The following is a 7,691-nucleotide window of genomic DNA, read 5'->3' as shown; positions in this document are numbered from 1 at the left end:
GAAACTAGAACACTTTCTAACACCATATACAAAAATAAACTCAAAATGGATTAAAGATCTCAATGTAAGACCAGAAACTATAAAACTCCTAGAGGAGAACATAGGCAAAACACTCTCTGACATACATCACAGCAGGATCCTCTATGACCCACCTCCCAGAATATTGGAAATAAAAGCAAAAATAAACAAATGGGACCTAATTAAACTTAAAAGCTTCTGCACATCAAAGGAAACTATTAGCAAGGTGAAAAGACAATAAAGAAAAAAAAAAAAACTCAATATTCAAAAAAACTAAAATCATGGCATCCAGTCCCATCACTTCATGGCAAATAGATAGGGGAACATCAGAAACAGACTTTATTTTCTTGGGCTCCAAAATCACTGCAGATAGTGACTGCAGCCATGAAATTAAAAGACACTTGCTCCATGGAAGAAAATCTATGACAAACCCAGACAGCATATTAAAAGCTGACATTGCCCATAAAGGTACATCTAGTCAAAGCTATGGTTTTCCAGTACTCATGTATGGATGTGAGAGTTGGACCATAAAGGAAGCTGAGCACTGAAGAATTGATGATTTTGAACTGTGGTGTTGGAGAAGACTCTTGAGAGTCCCTTGAACTGCAAGGAGATCAAACTAATCAATCCTAAAGGAAATCAGTCCTAAATATTCATTAGAAGGACTGATGCTGAACTGAAGCTCCAATACTTTGGCCACCTGATGCAAAAAACAGACTCATTGAAAAAGACCCTGATTCTGGGAAAGATTGAGGGCAGGAGGAAAAGGGGCCGACAGAGGATGAGATGGTTGGATGGCATCACAGACTCGATAGACATGAGTTTGAGCAAGCTCCAGGAGATTGTTATGGACAGGGAATCCTGGTGTGCTCTAGCCCAAGGGGTTGCAAAGAGTCTGATACAACTGAGCAACTGAACTGAACTGAACTAAATCTTTGTTGTCTCCTATTTCAATCATATTCTCTCTATATCTGTCAAAATATTTTTAGTTTCCTAGTTGCTATCTTTCTCTCCTTCAATGCCCCTTAATAGGTATTCAGTTTTGTCTTTTTTTCCTTGATTAGTTTCTCATTTCAGTTTTTTTTTCCCCTGAAATTATCTTTTTCATCTTTTACTTCTCTATTTACCTATATTCAACTGACTCTCACTTCATTCCTTCCCTTTTAAAATTTCCATTTCTGTTCTAAGTTTTTTCAAAATATCTGTAAATACTTGTGTTGATATTTTAATACAGTTTAGAGCGCTGTGTAATTTCCTTTTCCATCACAATTTTTTCTTTCCGGTGTTTTTTTTGAGGGGAGGGGCAGAATGGAGTTTTCATTACCTTATCATTCTTATTCTCCTTTTATGTTTTATTTTGGTACTAATTTTCAATAGATGAAGACTGTTTATAAATTTTTCCATGGAGAGGACTGGTGGTTTGATATATCATAAGATTCATAGTCTAAGGTCTGACAAAACATTTCTGACAAAATGTGGTCGACTGGAGAAGGGTATGGCAAACTGCTTCAGCATTCTCACCTTGAGAACCTCATGAACTGTATAAAAAGGCCAAAAGATATAACAGTGAAAGATGAACTCCCCAGGTCAGTACGTGTCCAGTATGCTACTGGAGAAGAGCAGAGAAATAGCTTCAGAAGGAATGAAAAGGCTGAGCCAAAGCAGAAACAGTGCCCAGTTGTGAATGTGTATGGTGGTGAAAGTAAAGTCTACTGCTGTAAAGAACAGTATTGCATAGGAACCTGGAATGTTAAGTCCATGATTCAACAAAAGGAACAAGTCAAGTGAACCTGGAGTAATAGGCAAGTTTGGCCTTGGAGTACAAAATGAAGCAGGGTAAAGGCTGACAGTTTTGCCAAGAAAACACACTGGTCATAGCAAAACCCCTCTTCCAACAACACAAAAGATGACTCTATACATGGACATCACCAGATGGTCAATACCAAAATCAGACTGATTATATTCTTTGCAGCTGAAGATGGAGAAGCTCTATACAGTCAACAAAAACAAGACAGAGAGCTGACTGTGGATCAGACCGTGAACTCCTTATTGCAGAATTCAGACTTGAATTGAAGGAAGTAGGAAATAGAGAAAACCACTAGGCTTTTCATGTATGATCTAAATCAAATCCCATGCGATTATACAGTGGAAGTGACAAATAAATTCGAGGGGAAAGGTCTGATAGACAGAGTGCCCAAACACCTGTGCATGGAGGTTTGTAACACTGTACAGGAGGTAGTGATCAAAGCCATCTCCAAGAAAAAGAAATTCATAAAGGCAAATGGTTGTCTGAAGAGGACTTACAAATAACTACAAAAAGAAGAGGAATGAAAGGCAAAGGAGAAAAGGAAAGATATACCCATCTGAATATAGAGATCCAAAGAAGAGCAAGGAGAGATAAGAAAGTCTTCCTAAGTGACTGATGCAAAGAAATAGAGGGAAGCTACAGAATGAGAAAGACTAGAGAGCTCTTCAAGTAAATTAGAGATAACAAAGGAAAATTTCAAGCAAAGATAGGTGCAATAAAGGACAGAACCAGTATGGACCTAAAATATAAGCTGAAGATACTAAGAAGATGTGGCAAGAATACACAGAAAAACTAAACAAAAAAGATCTTAATGATCCAGATAACCACGACGGTGTGATCACTCACCTGGAACCAGACATCCTAGAGTGCAAAGTGTGCCTTAGGAAACATCACTATGAACACAACTAGTGGAGGTGATGGGAATTCAGCTGAGCTATTTCAAATCCTAAAAGATGATGCTGTGAAAGTGCTGCACTCAATATGCCAGCAAATTTAGAAAACTCATCAGTGGCCACAGGATTGGAAAAGGTCAGTTTTCATTCTAATCCCAAAGAAGGGAAACACCAAAAAATGTTCAAACTACTGCAGAATTGTATTCAATTCACATGACAGCAAAGTAATCCTCAAAATCTTCCAAGCTAGGCTTCAACAGTATGTGAATCGATAACTTCCAAATGTACACACTGGATTAGAAAAGGCAATGGAACTAGAGATCAAATTGCCAACATCCATTTGCTCATAGAAAAAGCAAGGAAATTCCAGAAGAACATCCACCTCTGGTTTACTGACTACCCTAAAGTTTTTGACTGTGGATCACACAAAAAATGGAAAATTCTTCAAGAGATGGGAATACCAGATCTCTTTATCTGCTTCCTGGAAATCAGTATGCAGGTCATGAAGCAACAGTTAGAACCAATAATGGAACAACAGACTAGTTCAAAATTGGGAAATGAGTACATCAAGGCTATATATTGTCACCCTGCTTATTTATGCAGAATACATCATGTAAAATGCTGGGCTGTATGAAGCACAAGCTGAAATCAAGATTTCCAGGAGAAATATCAACAACCTTAGATGTGCAGATGACACCACCCTTATGGCAGAAAGTGAAAAGGAACTGAAGAGTCTCTTGATGAAAGTGAAAGAGGAGAGTGAAAAATCTGGCTGAAAACTCAACATTCAAAAAATGAAGATCACGGCATTCAGTTCCATCACTTCATGACAAATAGATGTGGAAACAAAGGAAACAGTGAGAGACTTTATTTTCTTGGGTTCCAAAATCCCTGCAGATGGTTACTTCAGCCATGAAATTAAAAGACGCTTGCTCCTTGGAAGAAAATCTATGACAAGCCTAGACAATGTATTAAAAAGCAGAGACATTACTTTGCTGACAAAGGTCCATATAGTCAAATGTGTGTTTTTTCCAGTGTTCATGTATGGATGTGAGGGTTGGACCATAAAGATGGCTGGGCATTTAAAAAGTGATGCTTTCTAACTGTGGTACTGGAGAGGACTCTTGAGAGTCCCCTGGACTGCAAGGAGAACTAACCAGTCAATCCTAAAGGAAATCAACCCTGAATATTTATTCACTGGAAGGACTGATGCTAAAGCTGAAACTCCAATACTTTGGCCACCTGATGTGAAGACCTGCTTCATTGGAAAAGACCCCGATGCTGGAGAAGATTGAAGGCAGGAGGAGAAGGGGCTGGCAGAGGATGAGATGGTTGGATGGAATCACAGACTCGATGGACATGAGTTTGAGCAAGCTTCTGGAGATGATGAAGGACAGGGAAGCCTGGCATGCTGCAGTCCATAGGGTCACAAAGAGTCAGACATGGTTGAGTGACTGAACAATAGCAATAAGTTTAAGGTCATCCACTTCTGCTATTACAGTAAAGTAGAGTTCTTTATGGGCTTCTCTGGTGGCTCAAACAGTAAAGAATCTGCCTGCAATGCAGGAGACCTGGATTCAATCCTTGGGTTGGGAAGAATCCCCAGAGGAGGTAATGGCAACACACTCTAGTTTTCTTGCCTGGAGAATCCCCATGGATAGAGGAGCCTGACAGGCTAGGGTTCATAGGGACACAAAGAGTTGGACATGATTGAGCGACTAAACACTGTCCAGCACATAGTTCTTTATCAATAGTCTTTGCTTTGTGGGGATGGGTTTTGGAGGAAAGAAGCATGTGTCCTTTAATGTTAAATTCCTTGATATATTTTGTTTTATGAGATATTTTATTTTCTCTTCTTTTTCCCTCATTTACCAAGTACTCTTCAAAGCTTCTGCTCCCTTTTTCACCCTCTTCTTGTACAAAGTGTTACCCTTTCAGGACAGGATCCTCAAGTCTCAGATGAAGTTTATGAGTCTTTCCCCTGTAATTTTATTTGAGTTCCTACTGCTTTCACACTTAGGGAGGACTTTCTCTTTATAAAGACTGACTTACTGCAGTTTCAGATCTGATATTATTTCCATTCTCCACTGTTATGCGCATTTGTGTATGAGTGTGAGTTGCACCTGCCTTAGCGCAGCAGCAGCTTGGGAGAAAGCTCACCAGGGTTTGGGGTTTATTTTCCTACTTGCAGTTGATTTGAAACTTCTGAATTTCTTTATTATATTAATTAATGAGAGAATACAATTGTTTTGTTATTATTGATAATTTTCTTGAGGGGATATAATAGGAGATTCAGATTTACACCACATGCATTGCCTTGGTTACCTAGAAACCTAGCTGTTACTTTTCTTAGCACCTTAACGTTATCAATCTGTTTTCTTGTTTCCCGTATTTGTTTATAACAGTCAATTTTTAGTCTTTAATGTTGCTCCTTTGAAAGTAATGTGTTCTTTTATTTTTAATACTTTCAAAATTTTCTTTGTCTTTTTCTTCCAGAAATTTTACTCTGAATGTCCTAAATGTTATTTTCTTTTTCTTGCTTAGATTTGCAGAGATTCTCCCACATAATGTTTGTTGCCTTTTGTCAGTATAAAACGTTTCTGATCAGTATCGCTTTTTATATTGTTTATTTCCCATTTGCCCTGTTCTCTTTTTCTGGGATTCCAAGTGAATTTATTTGACTTTTCTACCATACTACATATTTTTCTTTTCTCACTTCTGAATTTTCTAACATTTTCTTTTTTGTATTGATCTGGATGTTTTCAGCTGATGTATGTCCCTGTTCACTAATCCTTCCTCTTGCTGTGATTAAATATTGTTTTACTCACCAATGAAGTATAAGTTTTCATTAAATTTTACTTTTTAGCTTTAGAATTTCCATTCGATCCTTTTTTAAAAAAAATAGCTTTCCTGTGGCAATATATTTTGTTAAGCATATTAAAATAGCTATTTCACAGTGTGTGCTGTGGCTCCCTCCAACACCTAGTCATGTTCATGTTTCTTCCTTTTTCTTTCTTTTTCTGGGATTGAGTTGCTAAAGAGAAGGTAAGACTGGGAAGGAGTCTGGATGGGGGGGTCCAGATCATTTCCAATTAGCATAATTAGTTATACTTTGTTATATGATATGCTTAAATATACCATTTTGCTGTTTGTTTTCTATTTGGCTGATATTTTCTTAGTTATAATATATGACCCTAACAGGATACTTTCATTTCATCCTTCTCACTCTCCTATCCTTGGTGTTATTTTAATCATTCATTTTACTGTTACATATGTTACAGACCCATGAATATACTGCTTTACATAGTCACTGACTTTTAATGAAAATTTTAAAATGACTAAAAAAAGAGAATTTTATATGTAACTTATATTTGCCATTTTAGAGCTTTTCTTTCTTCCTACCTTCTTTCCTACCTCTCTTCCTTTTTAAGTTTCTTTTGGCTTTGTGGCATATGGGATCTTTGTTCCCCAACTGGAGTTTGAACCAGCACCCCCTGCATTGGAAACACAGCATCTTAACCACTGAACCATCAGAGAAGTCCCTTTTCTTCTTTTCTTCTTTCCTCCTTCCCTCCCTCCCTTCCTTCCTTTCTTCCTTCCTTCATTTCTTTCTCCGTTCCTTCCTTCCTATCTACGTACCTAGATCCAAGTTCCCCTATAGTGTCTTTTTCTTTCTGTATGAAGAATGCTTTTTTATGTTTCTATTAGCAAATGACATGAAGGCTTAATTGTTAACTAGTTCTTGTTAATATGACATCTTATACCTGATGAGTCAGTTTGTTTTGTCAGGACGGCAGGTGGAGAAGAGTCTAGGAGATGAAGCAGTGCATTGAGAAGGCATACCTCAGCAGAAAAGTACTGCAGAGACTGCTAGGAGAAAATATACTTTCTGCATGTAACAGTAAATATATTTTCACTTTTTGAAAGTTAGACAAATGAGAATGGCAAGAGATAAAAACTAAAAGTGATTCTAGAGAAAGTTTGCTATAAATTGTCACAGTGAATATATCTTCATTTCTTTGCTTTTCCTTTAGACCCCAATCTGTAGATTTCATATTAGCATGCTTCAGGATTCCAAATCAAACTTACAATTCAGTTCTTCGCATGATAATTTGTATAATGTTCAATGAATATCTGATGAACGGACACATGAATAAATGGGTCAGACTTGAAGACTCTAGAAAAAGCTCCTTTCCTTCCTGTTCAGGCAAAATACAAAGGATCTGAATGAAAAAAAGTCCCCTCCCCTCCGCCTTTTTTTTTTTTCTCTTGTCAAAGGAGGAAGAAGGGAAAGGTTGAGATTATGGATACATGGTAGGTAGTAGAGTCTGAATGAAAAAGAGGGCTCTCTAGGGCTCTTCAAGCATTATTGCCCTACATTGATTTCTGAAATTTTGAAAATGCAATTCATCTTTCAAAAATCAACTATTCGTATAGCAAAACACATAACTTAGAGAAGGCAACTAACAAAAATTTAGTTGCCATATTGTAAGATTGGGAGAGAAGTTGATAGATACAAATTTAGCAATTTAAATAGAACCTAATAAAAAGAATCAATTTAAACTGTCACTGAATATAAAACTATTTGCCCTTTTTTGAAAAGTAAGCCAAAAAGAATCAAAAACAATGTAAAGAACTCACATATAAAACTCCCTGTAAATGATAATAGTGAAGGTTTCTTTTATATTTTTATTTATGTGACTTTCTTATCAGATTAATTTGCTTAAAGCAGTATTTTGTAGAGCTTGGTTTTTCTCTGCTGGGTTCTCGCACCCTAATACCAAAACCTGACAAAGATCCCACAAAAAAAGAAAACTACAGGCCAATATCACTGATGAACATAGATGCAAAAATCCTTAAAAAATTCTAGCAATCAGAATCCAACAGCACATTAAAAAGATCATACACCATGACCAAGTGGGCTTTATCCCAGGGATGCAAGGATTCTTCAATATCCGCAAATCAATCAATGT

Source organism: Bison bison, unplaced genomic scaffold, assembly GCF_000754665.1.
Source record: "Bison bison bison isolate TAMUID 2011002044 unplaced genomic scaffold, Bison_UMD1.0 scf7180017864305, whole genome shotgun sequence".
Classification (NCBI taxonomy): domain Eukaryota; kingdom Metazoa; phylum Chordata; class Mammalia; order Artiodactyla; family Bovidae; genus Bison; species Bison bison.
Note: the sequence above shows the minus strand (reverse complement) of the source record.